At 40.3% G+C, this 16,879-nt stretch overlaps 1 pseudogene; it reads right to left on the minus strand.

Annotated features, from left to right (window-relative positions):
• Nucleotides 1-4,416: 4,416 nt before the first annotated feature.
• LOC119726830 lies at nt 4,417-15,945 on the minus strand (annotated as a pseudogene).
• Nucleotides 15,946-16,879: the final 934 nt, after the last annotated feature.

The raw sequence follows: 16,879 nt of genomic DNA on the forward strand, positions 1-16,879 counted from the left end.
TTGGTATTTTTTTTATATTCCGGGCACAATGTGGTTTAAGTAGTTACCAAAAGAAATACAAATAGTGATTTATTTAATATACATGTAATCTAATCTTATTTCATTTATTTATTTTTTGTAGGGGGGGGGGAATTTAACCTGCACAGATTTTACCCGCACAAGACGAATGGTCTTTAGATTACAGAAGTTTGTTCAATCTGTACTGATTGAGCATTATACTCGTTATGATTTTCAACTGACAAAACGAGCTACATGTACTATATGAGCACATATGCTACCCTGAGATGAGAGTTCACAGAATTAGTCTCATCTGGGGTTTAACCATACCAATCAATGTTTATGTAGCTAATACATAAAATTTGATCGTAAATTTAAAACTTGATCATTTCATTCTGGACAAAACTATAACGAAGATATTTTAGCATCCCGATGAGAAATAAATAGAAGTATAATCTAGCAAGCACTCATTGGCCGAGTTCAGGCAGGTCTTGTTCTTGACACGGTTATATCATTCTTGCAAACCCATGTATGTTTCAGCCCCATAGACCGTGCGTGCATTTAGTTCGTCTTCTCATGCATGCGCAATAGCTTCCTCCGCGTCGTCGGCTTGCAAACAGCGCTAACAGACAACGCACTGAACGATTTTCTAGTTTTCATGTCTTAAAATGTATCCTTCTAAAACGTACTACAAAGATGATTCAAACCAAAAATTATCAGTAGACCAAGTGAAAAAAGATATATATTGTCTCTACAGTGCGGTAACGGTGCTAAAAACTTTTTCAAATATATAAAAAAAATACGTTTTTATGGACAAAACCTTACAAAATGAAACAAAAACACATCGTTCGTTTTTGAGTTTGGTTTACACATTTGGACAATCTGCCGGGTTTACCTCTGATCAGCCATAGTACCATCAGAAAGGATGATAGATTATCTTCATTTCATAGGTGATTTAATGTAAGAAGGAAACCTGTAGCTTATAAAAATCGTCATTTTTTGAGTAAACCCCTTTTGAATGCTTCGTGCACAAATAGACTGGTCTCCAGTGCTCTCTATGATCGTACTTAATTGCATTTCAGGGGCGGGAACCAGTCAGTTGTAAATTGTTTCAGCTACATGTATGTATACATTTCCAATGCGTCGAAAGTACAGTCTAGAGATTACAAACGGAGCGTGGCAGGCTAGCCATGTTTACGGGTCAGATCCAGGGTCCGTGTACAGTGACGCCGTGCACAATAACGTTACATTCAACGTAAAAACGTATAAAGCCCGATTCATACTCGGCGGGAAAGCGAGAGCGAACGCGAATGTGTGACGTCGTGGCAAGTATTCGCACTGTGAATTCGTAAAAGTTGAACATATTTCAACTCGGGCCAATTTCGCAGCGAATGCTTCATGACGTCAAATTCGCTTCGCATTCGCATTCGTGTAAAGTATGAATCGGGCTTAACGTGAGACCTTACTTTTCCCATTCAAACTGTTTTCGACTTAAATGATATTTATACATCGCACTTTCCATGGCATCCTTTATCATTTGTCGGTGAAGACAAGTTTACAGATACTCGGCAAAACTGAAAAATTATCCCCTAAACTGTCGCCTGTTTTAAATTTGTGACCTAAAACTTTTGTACTACACGACACGGACAAACAAAAATTTGGCAGCAAATACTCTCTGCTTTTTACGCAAAGGTTTGCAAAAGTGACATTGATTGCCTTAAATTCCTGTCCACGTGGAAAGAAAAAAATATCAAAGTTATTCGAGCGTGATGTTGACCGATACTTCAGTGGGTCAAACTGCGACTGCAGGCATCCATGTTTGCTAATTATCAGTATTTCATACTTTGAGTGTGCATGCGCGTATGCTAAATGAGCGGCTGAAACATACGTGACCCTGACGGATAGGTGGTGTGAGATCCTGTTCTGAGTGCAGTGTTCGTGAGTCCTGATCCCGCCGTTCGAGCGCGAGAACAATAAAAAAAATACTCCGTCAAGAATAGACAGCCCGAACTTGGACAGCCATTGTGTGAGAAAAGGTTTCTGACTGTCAATAGAGGGCGCTATTTCTTATGTTTTTTCTTCTCATGTAGAATTTTCGGCGGTTTTATCTCAGATTTTCTCTTTCCCAAACAAATTGCAGATCGGGGAACAAAGTTTTTTCGATATGGTACATCATAATCTACATGTCTGTGAGGTTTTAAAAAATTCGGCAAACCAGACCGCGTAGCAAGCGAAAAAAAGGCCTCATCCCACGGACTATTGGCCATATCTTCAGAATGGCTGGGAATTACCTTCCCAGTATCATGCTCTTCGAGGAATTACCCAAAGGAGCTCCTCCGCCCGGTGGCCTGAAGAAATGCAACAGAGCCCATATCAACCTAAAGCCTGCTGACATAGAGCTTAGCCAACTGGAAGGCCTTGTAGCTGACCACCCCATCTAGCGTACTATCAAAGGAAGAATCCTCCTGCATCAACTGAAATTCACATCTCATCTATCCGACTTGTTGGCGGTGATGTGGATCAAGAATCGGTCTCCCAAGTTGCCAGGAGGGACACCGCAGCCAGCAAGATGTCGACAACTACTAAGAGGGACACCATCGCCATTCATATGGGTCACCATAAGCATCTTGGCAGAACATGCAGGGTGATCAATTGACTGCGAACTTACAACTTTGTTTATAGTTGTTGATACAGAGAAGCTTGAACATGGGTCACATTTAGCACTGGTTGATGCCTCTGCTGATTTTGTTGCTTTTATAATGAATCTGTTCAGCTTGCTTTGTACAACATACAGGGTGAGTAAAAAAAGCAGAACCCAAACCCCCAAAAATACATTTCAAATTTAAAAAAACATGTAGCACCACAAATTAATAATGACTGGAAAGCCAATTCCATAAGCTACTTTTAGATAACAAAAATTACTGAAATTGCTCAATCTGTTCTGAGAATATAGCCTTTTAAACACAATGAGGCTAAAACCTGTCTCGTCCAAAAATGTGATTTCAAGAATTGTCGTCACAATTGTCTTCAAACATCACCATCGAGAAATATTCAACAAAGTCCTTTTGAAGGCCCGTCTTTAAAAAAAAAGTGGAATATATAAATCATTTTGTTTGCCAGGAATTTTCGCGGGGGGGGGGGGGGGGGGGGGGGGTGGTTCATCAGCAAAACAATCTGAAAATGTATACAGGTTTTTTTCTCCAGACACTTGGCCTCGGTAAAATAAAAAACTGGGGGGGGGGGGGCCTGGTACCATATTTCAATAGGGGGCGCTGTTCAAATTCGACGATTATTAGCACTAGATTACAGAATGGTCTACCGTATTTAGAACAGACAGACATTATACCAGTATAATTTTTTGGGGGGTGTCATAGCAGGGGGGGTTTTCGACTTATATTTTAGGAATTTGTATGGAAACAAATTTTTTTGGACAGAGCAGGTTTTTTGTTTGTTTGTTTTTTACCCCAAAACCCCCCCTCTGGATCCGCGCCTGAGTCGTTGACAGTTGTTGAAACAAGTATTCTGCGTCATTTCTTTGTTGTTTCAAACAGTCAAAACACACAATAAATATTTTATTTTTGGACGAGACTTGTTTTAGGGTCATTGCGTTTAAATGGTGATATTCTTGGTGATATTATAATGGATTGAGCATTTTTTCATCTAAAAGTAGCTTATGAAATTGGCTTTCCAGCCATTATTATTTTTGGTGCTACATATTTTTATTAAAATATGAAATAGATTTTGGGGGGGTATTGGTTCCGCTTTTTTTGACTCGCCCTGTACATTTTTTTGCAAAGTGTTAAATTCTCTCACTTGGTATATGGCAGTGTTGTAGTAAATAATGAAAGGTTTGCGGAAACACCATGTGCGAATAATTTCTCAACTAAGAGAATGGTTCTGAAAAGAACCAGAGGTATAAACTCGACGTTCCTGTCAGTATGCTCTGACTGTCTTCAGGAGAATGCCTAAACTCTAAGAAGGTAAACACTAATGTAGCAGAAGCGAAAGCAATGAAGTGTGAAGTTGCATCCTGTGTGGATGCCAAGTAGCTGGGATCCTAGAGCAAGCTTACTGCCCACCGAAGTGGAACAGTGGGGTTGCAGTCTCAGTAGAGAGAGGACCTAGGGTAAAGGAGACCCATCAGTCTAAGGTGAAGGTTAAGGACCTAGGGTATAGGAGACCCATCAGTCTAAGGTGAGGGTTAAGGACCTAGGGTATAGGAGACCCATCAGTCTAAGGTGAGGGTTAAGGACCTAGGGTATAGGAGACGCATCAGTCTGAAGGAGTGGGAGCCAGATGTCGTTGAGGTGAAACCCGATGTGTTGTGCTTGCGGATCTCGATGGCTTCCCGTATGCGTCTTGGATGCCAGAACTGGATCGGTGCGATGAGTTCGGCCGCATCCCAATCAACTTTGTGGTCGTTGATGTGGGAATGTTTGACAATCGCCGATTTGTCAAAATCTCCTCGCCGTTCATGTGCTCTGTGTTCCTTGAGCCTGGTGGGAAGGTTCCGACCTGTTACCCGATGTAGACTTTGCTGCATTCACATGGAATGCGGTAGACTCCCGGCTTGGAAGAGGTGTCCTGCTTGTCCTTGTGAGTGTGGAGGCTGCCTTGGAGCTTGTTGCCTGATGAGTGGTACACCTTGACGCCAGCTTGTTGGAGGATGCGTTGGAGATGATGAGAAACTGGACCTATGTATGGAAGAGTGTCTGAGGGAGATACATTGGAAGGACCTTGGGTAGAGGAGACCCGTTGGTCAGGTTTGCTGATCTTGATGCGGTTGGATTTGTAGCCGTTCCGTGACGCCTGGATGTGCTTGAGTTCACGCTTGAGGTTGTCTTGGTCGCAAACATCAAAGGCTCGCTGTACTAGGGTCCGGTTAACCGATGACTTGATGCTTGGGTGATGAAACAACTGTTGGTGGAGATAGCGGTCGGTGTGGGTTGGTTTCCTGTAGACGCTGTGTCCCAGGGTGCCATCCGGTTTCCTGGAGATCTTGACGTCCAGGAAAGGTATGGTGCCGTCTTGTTCTTGTTCCATGGTGAAGCTGATGCTGGTGTGTTGCTGGTTGAGGTACTGCTGGTTGGAGTTTGTCCTGGCCATGGGGCCACACTACGAAGGTGTCATCAACGTAGCGTAGCCACAGGCTCGGCCGGAGATCCGCTGTGAGGAGGGAGGAAGACTCGAACTCCTCCATGAAGATGTCGGCTAGGATCGGGGATAAAGGAGATCCCATGGAGGTCCCAGCCGTTTGCTCGTAGAACTTGCCTTGCCACTGAAAACAACTGGAAGAAATACATGTCAGTAGCAGATCATGAATTTGGTCGGGGGACAGGTCTGTGCGTTCACCTAGAGTGGTATCTTGTTCAAGTCTTTCCTTAGCTAGTTTGCAGGACTCGCCTGTGGGGACATTAGTGAAGAGTGAGACGACGTCAAAACTGACAAGCAAGTCAGTGGGGTGGACGGTGAGGTTTCTGGTGATGCTGACAAACTGGGAAGAGTTGGACACATGATGTGGTGTCTGACAGACATCTGTTGTAGTACTCGTACTTGGTACCCGTACTCGAGTACTACTCAAGTACTTTTTTTGAGGACTCGTACTAGTACTCGAATGTCAAAGTACTCGTACTCTAAATGACGGTACTCATACTCAAGCAGCAAAGTACTCGTACTCGAATAGCAGTACTTGAAAAACAAATGGTATAGCTTAACTTACCACGGCCTTTATTTTATTATCAATATTTTCAGTTGGAAATTGTTGATTGGCTTGCAGAGAAATCAAAGATTCCTGATTTTTCTCTGTGCACGTCCCGACAAACACATTTTACAGCTAGCCGTGAGTGGGTCTGTATATCGGTCTGACTGGGCCAGGGCCAAAGACGCACAATGAACAATTTGCGGTATGGCAGTATTCAGAAGTACTCACACTCGTACTCGTACTCGGAATACAAGTACTCGTACTCAGAGACCTGAACTTGTACTCGGAAGTATAAGTACTCGTACTCAGTAACCTAATTACTCGGCAGTACTCGGTACTCGGAAAAAAGTACTCAACTACAACACTGGTATATGGTTATACTGAATCAGTGGACAAAATTTGAATGCATCAGTTATGTATGTTCTCTGCCTGATCTGAGACTGATTTAAAAAAAAAAACAAGTCAGGTGTGCTAACCTACAAAAATAGAGGTTATATGAATTAACCCCTATGATAATGTATTTTTAGCTGTTCGGTGTACACACCGAAACAGCTCTTGTTTTCGTTAAGATTTTTTTCTTTTTTTTTTTCTTTCTTTTTTAGCTGTTTCCGTGTACATGCACACCGAAACAGCTCTTGTTTTTCATTTAAAGAGGTTGTGGAATGCTCGAAGACATTTCTTGTCATTTTTCGGGTATATGTAGCCTAAGGTGTGATGAAATAAAAACGACTATTGTTTCTGTCATAAAATGAGTACAAAAGGTACTTTTGAGAGCTGTTTTTCAAGTCCTGTCATGCCTGTTTCGACCCGAACGTGCAATTTGTGTAAAAGTGGTCTTTGCGGGCAGCAAACAAAACACAGTAAATCGTGACATAATAAACAGGACTCCCGATGCAGAGTAGCATAAACGAGTCCTGTTTATTACGTCACAATTTAGTGTGTTTTGTTTGCTGCCCGCAGCGACGACTTTTACACAAATTGCACGTTCGGGTCGAAACAGGACCTGAAAAATAGCTCTCAAAAGTAACCTTTGTACTCATTTCATGACAGAAACAATAGTCGTTTTTATTTCATCACACCTAAGGCTACATATACCCAAAAAATGACGGAAACGTCTTCGAGCATTCCACAACCTCTTTAAGCTTTTTGGCTTTTCCGCAAAGATGCGGAAAAGCCTTTGTTTTTAATCTGATTTTTTTTTTCTTTCTTCTTCTGAGGAGTGACGTCATGAGTACATCATCATGGGTCACGTGACGTCACGTTAAAGATTTCTAGATTTAATCTTTGAAAATCAATATAAAACCAACCGTAAGAGACCTGAACTTGATTTTTGCGGGAATTGAATAATCCAGGGTCTTCATTTTCTCTCGTGTGCGTAAAGACGTGAGACCCTTTCTTCCGGTCCAAACTGGAAGTGGCTTATAATTCAAAACTGGAAAAAGATGTGAACTTGCTTTCAACGATGTTAGTCTGTGGTTAGGTTGTAGTTCACAAAAAAACTACAGGTGACATCATAAAATGTTAGTGCGCCCTCTAGCGGCAGGTTGAAAAATGTTTTAAATGAATTTTGAGTTGATGTCTGTGGCAAAGTTTGCGGTAATCGCTTCAAAATTAGTATATATGATGACCTTAATGCAGACAACACCCGTGTGCGAAAAAGAAATGATGACATCATCAGACCGGAAGTTAGAATGAAAAACCTTTTTTTGTTTGAAAATTCCTAAAAAATCAACACTTGATAGTTATATTCTTGAATTTGGCTTCAAAACACACCCTTAGGATAGGTCTAAAACCTTCCTAGGTTTGGTGGCAATTAGTGTCCTTGGCCATGCCCTGCAGCACGCTTAAAGTTCAGTTTGACCACGCCTCAGCTTTAATTAAAATATCGTATAGTACGTACCTGTACAATGTACATTGTACACTACATCTCTTCATTCTCGCCAAAAGTGGGCGCTGCATAACTTTATAAAGGTTGTACCACAGACGTACAAACACATGCTGTGGGTTGCACGCATAGGCACGAGCGGCACAGAGCCTGATCTGGCATGGGAAATTTCTCTGTTTGCGTTGCCAAAACTCCTTCACGTGGCGATTTGTTTTATCCAGTTCACTACGTCCGATTCGATTGAAACGTTGTACATGCATAGCCAGTGACAGGTTATTTATAAAATAATTCATATTTCAAAAAAAGTCAGAACATGGGTTCTGTTACAAACAGACATAGATCTCTAGTTTTTTGGGGGCTTTGCCGCATAGTTGCGGAAAAGCCTTTCTTTTTGTTCACATTTTTGTGTTTTTCTTCTTTTTTACTCCCTGTCAAATCCCATAGACATTATACACATCTTTTCCATCCCTCACGTTTGCCATTCATCTTTGTCATACATCATTCAAAGTCAGCATAGGCTTAGTCCTTAAAGCATTGATGTGCCCGAATAGTGACGTCATCATGACGTCACCATGGGTCATATGACCTCATCACAAATGGGCATATTTTAAAGTCCTATGTCTACAAAACTGTAGGTCGGATTGGGCTGAAACTCGGTATGCAGGTAGGCCAGGATGTGTTATAAGTAAAAATTGAGGCGACGTCATCATGACGTCATCATTTGATTTTATATCGATTTTTGAACTTTTGGACCCTTAAGCCACATCTCACAAACGCAATATGCTAAATTCATAATTCTTTTGTTATTATGTTTGTTAGGTAATAGGAATATTCACAAAATAGTGAAAATTGTGTGACGTCATTATGACGTCATCAAAAATGTGATTTTTTAAAACACATATAAGGGAATGTCTGATGACGATGACGTCATCGGTAGATTTTTTACGATTTTTAAAATATTGACAATTTAATTCCGCTTACAAAATGTAACACTTTTATTCGTCTGATTGGCTTCAAATTTGGTACAGACTAAAACTACAATAAAATAATATGCACTGCCAAGTGACATTATGATTAGGTCATCACAGGGCATGTGACGTCAGCTTAAATGTGCAAACTTTATGACCCTATATCTAAAGAACTGTCAGTCGGATTAGGTTGAAACTCGGTATAAAGGTAGACTGGGGTGTGTTATATGTAAAAATTGAGGTGCCGCCATCATGTAATTTTATATCGATTTTTGACGTTTCAGACCTTTAACCCATATCTCACAAACTCAATATGCCAATTCAAATTTCTCTGTGTATTATGTTTGTTAGGTAACAGGTATATTCACAAAATTGTGGAAATGTGTGACGTCGTTATGACGTCGTCAACAAGGTGATTTTTTTAAAACACATGTAAGGGAATGTCTGATCATGATGAAACTTAGTGGGTGGGTCGATAATAGTACTAGTACACAAAATCTGAAATGACGTCATCGGTAGATTTTTTACGATTTTTAAAATATTTACAATTTTATTCTGCTTACAAACTTTAACACTTTAATTCATCTGATTGGCTTCAAACTTGGTACACACTAAATCCACAATAAAATAATGAAAACGTCATCACGTAAAATCAATCTAAAATCAACAGTGAGAGATCTGATTTTGCTTTTTTACGGGAATCGATAGTATAATCCATGGTCTTCATTTTTGATATAACGTGCAAAATCACGTGACCCTTCTTTCCTGTTGAAATCGAAATTGCCTTGGTATTTGCAATTGGTAAAAGATGTGAACTTGCTTTCAACGATGTTATTCTGTGGAAAGGGTGGGCTTTTCAAAAATCTGACACGAGATGGGAATCAGACCATTTTAGAATTTTGGGCTCTATTTTCCTTGTTAAAAAATCCTCAAGAGCTGCAAATCACAAAAAGAAAATGTTATTTTATTTATTTTCTTTTTGGAATTTTTTTCACCTTCTGCAGACACAACTTGTTTTTGGTGACCGTGACCCAGTCTTCTGAGCCCCAAACAAGGACAGTTTTTGCCTGTATGTCAAGATGGTGAACTACATGTAACAGGCGGTCATATATACAGTACCTTGTGCACATCCAAACTGGAGCCATCTCACTGGATTGATCTTTTTCCTGCACCTGACCCAACAGTACCTTGGACTTTACACATTGTTTATCAATGCAAACTTTAACACCCCCCCCCTTCAAAACAGGAGAGAAATTGTTAAATACATGAACATGCATGGACTTGTGTAAGTAGGCACACTGATTGAGCAATAATATTTTTCCAGAAAAAAAAATCTCAATGGAAATATTTTCAATATACAAATAATTAGCAACTGTCCAATTTTCCCCATACAGCATACATATCCATCAGGATGTCAAACGTGTGATGTCAAAGTGAAGAGTTCAGTGTGCTCTTCCTAATGCATTCGGCGAAATAATGAGTGTCATGAAGAAGTCTATGGATATGGATTTCAACAGTATGCGATGTACAAAATGGAAAGCCCTCATTTGATAAGAAAGATTAAGAAGACAAAATATATTTTTTTTCCAACTGATATTGCCCAGCAGTAAAATTAATCAATATAAACTATATCCTTATCAAAATATGAATACTATTAAAGATACTATGCATTAAGTTATTGTCGAATACAATTCCCTTCAATCTCATTTCACAGTTCTTGTGATGACTGTTCACTGTGAAATAGGAGACAAATTTAAACGGTCAGTGTTCAATAAAGGACTGAAGGTTGATTTCTTTGTGGACGCCTTCCATTTTCGATTCTGGCAAAGGGGTCTGGAATAATTGTTTTATTAGTTTTCCAATGGTTTTAAAAAGCACTAAAACTGAAGTCCGATTTTTGATTTGTCTTGATCAGATGACCATCTGCGAGATTTGTTTTTGCCTAACATTAAATGCCATCTAAGATGGCTGCTATGCATAGGATCTATTACCTGTAGAAATGCCTTCATGCGAACAGGATTTGCTGAGTATCTATTGGTGCATCTTAGAAAATTACAATGGCTATTCAGTTTTCAATATATCATGACCTGTATACAGCTAAGAACATTTTACTCAAATTTCTAATATATTTTAAAAGTAATTAAAATTGTTTCCAAGGGGAAGTGGGGGTTAGCGTTCTATAAGCAGTTGGCAAAATTTACTTGTGAAAACAAAATCTACCATGTACATGCAAAGGAAATTATTAACTGATATATAATTACAAATTGAAAGTCATTTGACCAAAAGCAATCTTGTATTTCATTTATCAAGCAATTTATCATAGCCAATTCATTTCAGTATTCTTAAGATTGTACTGGCTTTTAAAAATAAAAATGTACTTCGATGTCTTTCCCTCATATTTGTCTTGGTTGCTCTTTATTTTTTTATTTTACATCTCAGATACACCCACATATCAAAGTCAGATTTTTCAAAGCCTCATATCTTCTGAAGTACAATTGCAAACAATGAGAATGCATGGCGGAGGGACAGATTCACAGAAATGTAAAAAAAAAAATGTGTCACTTGACACATCTTTGGAAATTATCCGGGATGTGTTCTAGATGACATTTCCAGTGATGTCATCATCAAATGTCATGTAACGTCCATTAATTAAAGAGGCATTTTTCTTTTAAAGGTCTGTACCTATATATGTTCGATTTGGCTGTACGTAACTTGATGTATACATATAATGGGCTGTGTTATAGATGCATTTTAAGTGCCATCATCAAGTGTTCATCACATGTACATCACGTGTACAGAGTATCTCAAAATATTCAAAACAGCTTGTGTTTGTCCACAAACACATTTCTAGTTAGCTGTTTGGGTGTACACACCGAAACAGCTCTTGTTTTTGTTAAGATTTGTTTTTCCTTTGGCTTAATTTTTCGCAAAGTTGCAGAAAAGCCGTTCTTTTTGTTCTCATTGGCTTTTCCGCATAGAGCGGAAAAGCCTTTGTTTTTGTTCGGGGGGGGGGGCTTTTTCGCAAATTTGCGTAAAAACCTTTCTTTTTGTTCTCATTTTTGGCTTTTTTGCAAATTTGCGAAAAAGCCTTTCTTTCTGTTCTCATTTTTTTCTTTCTTCTTCTTTTTGTCGCCTAAATCCCATAGACTTTGTACATGTGTTTTCTCAGTGCCACTTTTGGCACTAATCTTTGTCATACATCATTCAAAGTAAGCATAGTCATTATAGCAGAGATGTACCCCGAAGTGTGACGTCATGATGACGTAATCCTGGGTCACGTGACGTCATCATAAACGTGCATATTGTGAAGTCCTATATCTACAGTACTGTCAGTCCGATTGGGTTGTAACTCGGTATGTAGGTAGACCGCGATGTGTTATAGGTAAAACAAAATTGAGGTGACGTCGTGATTAGGTCATCGTGCGATTTTATATAATTTTTTTTTAAGTTTTGGACCTTTAAGCCATATCACACGAACGTAGCATGCAAAATTCAAAATTCTTTTTGTATTATGTTTGTTAGGCAACAGGTATATGTACAAAATTTTGAAAAATGTGTGACGTCATTATGACGTCATTAAAAATGCGATTTTTAAAAACACATATAAGGGAAAATTTGATCGTCATAAAACTTGGTGGATAGCTAGCTAATGGTACTAGAATGCAAAATCTGAATTGACGTCAAAATGACGTCATCGCACAATTTTTTATGATTTTTTTAATATTTACAATTCCATTCCTCTTTAAAAATGTAACACTTCCTTTCATTGGATTGACTTCAAGTTTGGTACAAACCAAGACCACAATGCAAAAATGAGCATTGGCAAGTGTAACCAAGATGATGTCATCGTAGGGCATGTGAGCTAGGATAAAGATGCATTTTTAAAGTCTCACATTGAGAAAACTATCAGTCCGAATGGGTCAAAATTGTGTACGAAGGTAGACAGACATGTCTGATTTAATATGGATTTATTTCTTTTGGAAGATACAATATCTCACAGACGCTACATGCTAAATTTAAAAATTATTGTACCGTATTCTTGGAAACGTTGTACATGCATAGTCTGGGATGTGTTATTGATAAAAAAAAAACATAATGCGGAAAAGCCCTTTGTTCTGTTGCAAACAGACATAGATCTCTAGTTTATTTCTTCTTTTTGTCGCCTAAACCCCATAGACTTTGTACACATTTTTTCTCAGTGCCACTTTTGGCATTAATCTTTGTCATACCGGGTACATCATTCAAAGTTACCACATGCATAGTCCCTATCGCAAAGTTGTGTCCCGAAGAGTGACGTCATGGTGAAGTCATCATGGGTCATGTGACGTCATTTTAAAAAGACATCACCATGACGTCATCGGTTGATTTTTTAATGATTTTTTTCATATTTACAATTTAAAGTGCATATTGTTAAGTCCTATATCTGCAGAACTCTAAGTCTGATTGGGTTGAAACTTGGTATGTAGGTAGACCGGGATGTGTTATAGATGACAATTGAGGTGACATCATCCTATAAGTGCTTATTGTAAAGTCCTATATCTTGAGAACTGTAAGTTCGATTGGGTTGAAACTTTGTATGTAGGTAGACCGGGATGTGTTATAGGTTAAATTTTAGGTGACGTCGTCATGACGTCATCGTGTGATTTGATATGAATCTTTGGATTTTTGGACCTTTAAGCCATATCTAACGAACGCATTATGCAAAATTCAAAATTCTTTTCGTATTATGTTTGTTAGGTAATAGGTATATGCACAAAATTTTGAAAAATGTGTGACGTCATCATGACGTTATCAAAATGCGATTTTTGAAAACACTTATAAGGGAAAGTCCGATCATCATGAAACTTGGTGGATAGCTAGATAAAGGTACTTGTATGCAAATTCCGAAAAAACGTCATCGGTTGATTTTTTTTATGATTTTTTTTTTCATATTTACAATTTCATTCCGCATCCAAAATTTAACACTTCCTTTCATTGGATTGACTTCAACTTTAGTACATACCAAGACCACAATGCAAAAATGTGCATTGACAAGTGTAATCCAGATGATGTCATCATAGGGCATGTGACGTCACTCAAATGCCAAATCCGAAGTGACGTCAACATGACGCTCTCAACTAATGTCTATACATTTTATATCTGTTGGCTATAGTAGCTCAATATAACTGTTTGTGAACTTTGAACTACAAAATAAAATTTACATGACTGTACCTTGCAAAAAATGCATAAAATCATACAAAAAAGATAAGCAGAAAAGCCCTATGTTCTGTGTTCAAAAAGACGTAGACCTCTATTTTTTTTTTTTTTGCTGTTTCGGTGTACACACCGACAGCTCTTGTTTTCGTTAAGATTTTTTTTCCCTTTTTGGCTAAAAGTCAATTTTGGGGTGTCTTTAGGCGGTGCCCCCTCCAAAATGCACAGGGTGCGACACTTAAGAATGACGGTTTTGAAGGTTGGACACCCCCACCTACTCGCTGCCACCATCAAACGTTATTCTAATTAAACCTCACTGGGCTCTCAGACTAATAATTTTTGTTTCTATACTCTCTTTCCTTGATATTTGAAATATCATTGTGATTCGTTAAAGCATGGCCAAATGTATAGCCAGACAAACAAACAAACAAACAGAGACAAACAGACATTTTGAAGTGAACCAGCTCCCACGTCAATTAAGGGGGAAGGAAGGAGGAATGGTCCTCTAATTAAAGCGGACGAGTGTTCAAACAAAATTTACAATTATGATGATATGACAACTATGATTTCCTGAACTACAATAAATTTATTCTTACATTACAACACTTCAAGAATTCAAGCCTGTATGCACAATGTCAAAGTTTATACAATGTGAATGTCAAAGTTCAACACATGGCTGGACAGTGACTGTGTACATACCCTACACACGAGTACAAAACTACAATGCAACCAATCATGTTTGTCTCATGGTCAGGAAAATACCACTATTTCTCTCACAAAACGATTATAAAACAGAGCAATACTCACTGAGGAGTTTCTTTTAGATCACCCTCCCACAGTGATATATACCTAAGGAGCATGGCAGGAGCCATGCTCCCTACAAAAATGAGAGAATTTTCCAGACAATTACCCCAAATCTGAAGGGATTTGGTGGTCCACGAGGGGCCAATACTTACCTGCTAATTCCTACATATGCATTATTCCTTATAGGCCGCATGCCATACCTGCTAGATTTTATGTCTACCACTGCGCCCTCTGGGCCAATAACCGATACCCATGATGCCAAGCAGCATATCGTCCTCTTTTCTGAAAGCGTAAAAACAGGACATCCCACGCCCAACGTGGGGTAGGAAGGAGGGAGAATTAGCTGGTAAGTATCGGCCCCTCGTGGACTACCAAATCCCTTCAGATTCGGGGTAGTTCACTTCGGGCCCTCTCTTACCCGCTAATTCCTACATATGCATAGATTAGCACTGAAAGGAGGAGGGTATAGGCGAGATTTTCATAGGAACCTTAAAATAGCAGTGAAAAAACACCGAAAGTATCGGCCCACCGCGCACACCATTAGAAACCTGGGGCCAATTTCATAGAGCACAAATTTTGCTTAAGCACAAAAAAAAACTTGCTTAATATAATCAGGTTACTGGCCCAAACTCCATGCGATGTACATTGCTTGTGACTGGTATTTAGCTGTTGTTTACTTAGCATAACAATCACATGGAGTTTTGGTGGGTAACCTGATTATTTTAAGCAACGTTTTTTTTGTGCTTAAGCAAATTTTGTACTTGAATGGCCCTAACCACCCAACGAGAAATAGTATCCCGGGTGGCTGACCTGTGAGGCAATGTTGTTGTAATAAACAGCTGGCAAATGGAACCTCGGAGAGTTTTAGTGCGAGCAAGGTACCATTTTAGCGCCCGAACAGGGCACCAAAATTTGTCTTCCACAACTGCAGAGACAGTCTTTATCTGCGGAACGAAGATGTCCGGGGGGGGGGGGGGGGGGGGGAACGAGGCTGACTGTTTCTTGGTCAGGAAACCTTGGCTAGGTATCAGTCGGACACCATGTGGCTCCCATCTGATGTGTCCATCAGCAATTGTAAGTGCATGGAGCTCACTTCGCCTTCTGGCTGTGGCCGCAGCTAGAAGAAAAACCGTCTTCACAGTCAGGTTCATCAGGGAAGCCCTGGAAAGTGGCTCAAATGGAGGCTTGGCTAACACTTGCAGGACCTTACCCAGATCCCAAGAGGGCACCAGACGGCATTGCGGGGGCCGCTCGATAAACATGCCCTTGAGAAGTTGAGATAGTGCATTACTAGTTGAAACAGTTGAACCATCCGGAAATCCCTTATGGATGGCAGCAATCACTGAGCGATAACCCCTAATAGTTGCCACGGACAGATCTTGCGAGAAGAGCACCATTAGAAAGTCCCCAATGGTGGTTAAAGGTGCAGAGCAGGGATCAACAGCTTCCCTTCTACACCATCTAAGATAATTTTGTACTCTGCCATTGTATGTTCGACGTGTGGACTCCCTTCAGCCCTTGGCTGCCAGGGTTGCAGCGTTTGCCGAAAGGCCTGCTGTTCGGAGGGAAGATTCGACAAAGGCCAGCAGGTTAGGTGGAGTTTCTCTGGGTCTGGGTGAAGAAACCCCGACCCGGGTTGACTCAGGAGGTCGGTCCGCTGTGGCAACAGGATTGGAGGGTGTATCAGTAGGCGGGTGAGCCTTTGAAACCATGGTTGTCTTGGCCAAAAGGGGGCGATCAGTAAAAGCTTGCACTGTTTCGTCTCCACTTTTGCTATCACCCGTGGTAAGAGGGAGATTGGGGGGAACGCGTAAGCAAACATGTTTCCCCAACTCTGTGAAAGAGCATCCATTGCCCAAGATTGTGGGTCGGGAACCCGTCTGCAATACACTGGGAGCTGATTGTTCCGGGCTGAGGCGAATAGGTCTATGTGGGGCCTGTCGAGTGTTAAGAAGATGCCCTGTACCACTGTAGGGTGGAGCATCTCCTCTGTGGGGAGGACTTTACCTCTGGACAGGGCATCGGCCATGACATTCAGCCTTCCTGCCAAGTGTACTGCCATCAAGGTTGTGTTGTTGGAAATACTCCATTGGAGGAGTTTCCATGTGTACATGCATAAGCGGCTGGACCAGGTGCCCCCTTGTCGGTTGATGTAGGAGACGACAGTCGAGTTGTCTGAACGAACCCGAACAATCTGTCCCGCAGTCTCCCTTTGGAAATAGATCAGAGCTTTCTCCACAGCCAGTAGCTCCAGGACATTGATATGGAGAGTTCTTCTGGAGACCAAGTACCGGCGACTGAATCCTCTCCCATGTGTCCTCCCCAGCCGCC

The sequence above is a fragment of the Patiria miniata genome, unplaced genomic scaffold, assembly GCF_015706575.1.
Source record: "Patiria miniata isolate m_02_andy unplaced genomic scaffold, ASM1570657v1 HiC_scaffold_2, whole genome shotgun sequence".
In the NCBI taxonomy this organism is placed as follows: Eukaryota; Metazoa; Echinodermata; class Asteroidea; order Valvatida; family Asterinidae; genus Patiria; species Patiria miniata.